Below are 1,240 nucleotides of genomic sequence, written 5' to 3'. Positions count from 1 at the left end.
ATTGGCAACCACCACCACAACAAAAATAAATAAAGGGGATTTAATTAAGCTAAAAACCTTCTGTACAGCTAAGGAAATAACCAAAGCAAACAGAGAACCTTCAGAATGGGAAGATATTTTCATGTTATGAATCAACAGAAAATTCAAATTAATCAACAAAGAACAAACAACCCATTTATCACTGGGTGAGAGATATAAACAGAAACTTCTCCGAAGTAGACAGATGGCCAACAAGCACATGAAAAAATGTTCATCATCGCTAATCATCAGAGAAATGCAAATCAAAACCGCCTTGAGGTATCACCTAACCCCAACGAAAATAGCCCACATCACAAAATCCCAAAGCTACAGACTCTGGTGAAGGTGTGGAGAAAAGGGGAGACTTTTATACTGTTGGGGTTGCAAACTAATGAAGCCTCTTTAAAAAGAAATATGGAGAATCCTCAAAGAATTCAAGGTAGACCTACCATTTGATCCTACAATCCTATCACTAGGTTCCACCCAGAAAAAAAATGTCATTTTACCATACAGACATTTGCACTAGAATTTTTATCACAGCTCAGTTCACAATTGCCAAGATGTAGAATCAGCCCAAGTGCCCATTGATTCATGATTGGTTTAATAAACCGTGGTATATGTATACCATGAAATATTGTTTAGCAACAAAAAAGACAGACTTTCTATCTTTTGTATTAACCTAGATGGAGTTAGAGAACATTCTATTTAGCAAAATATCACAAGAATGAGAAAGCAAGATCTAATATATTCAATACTAATATGAAACCAGTAGATGAACAAATACACACCAGTGCAAGAGAAAAACACTTTAAACTCAAGTTGGTGGCAGAGGGGAGGAGGTATGGGTAACAGGGGTGGAGGGAGGAGACTAGTATATTCTCACCTAACAGGCCCAATGTAAGGACATATGACATACCTTCTAGGTGAGGGGCACAACTACAACTTGGATTTTACCTAAGAAATGCAAACCCATGTGACCTAGTTAACTGTACCTCATACTAGACTGAAAAAAAAAAATGGAAAGAAATAAGGAAGGGAGGGATGAAATCAACCCAATTGACACTATTAGCATCTAGCATCTAGATTTTACTCCAGTGAGACTCATTTTAGACTTTTGACCTCCAGAATTGTAAGATGATAAATTTGTGTGTATTAAGTCACTAAAAAAAAAAAAAAAAGAATGCAGAAAAATGAGAACAGGCAGACTCAAGAACCACAAATA

The sequence above is a fragment of the Otolemur garnettii genome, unplaced genomic scaffold (genome assembly GCF_000181295.1).
Source record: "Otolemur garnettii isolate 467f Iridium unplaced genomic scaffold, OtoGar3 scaffold00063, whole genome shotgun sequence".
In the NCBI taxonomy this organism is placed as follows: Eukaryota; Metazoa; Chordata; class Mammalia; order Primates; family Galagidae; genus Otolemur; species Otolemur garnettii.
This window is presented reverse-complemented; position numbering follows the sequence as displayed.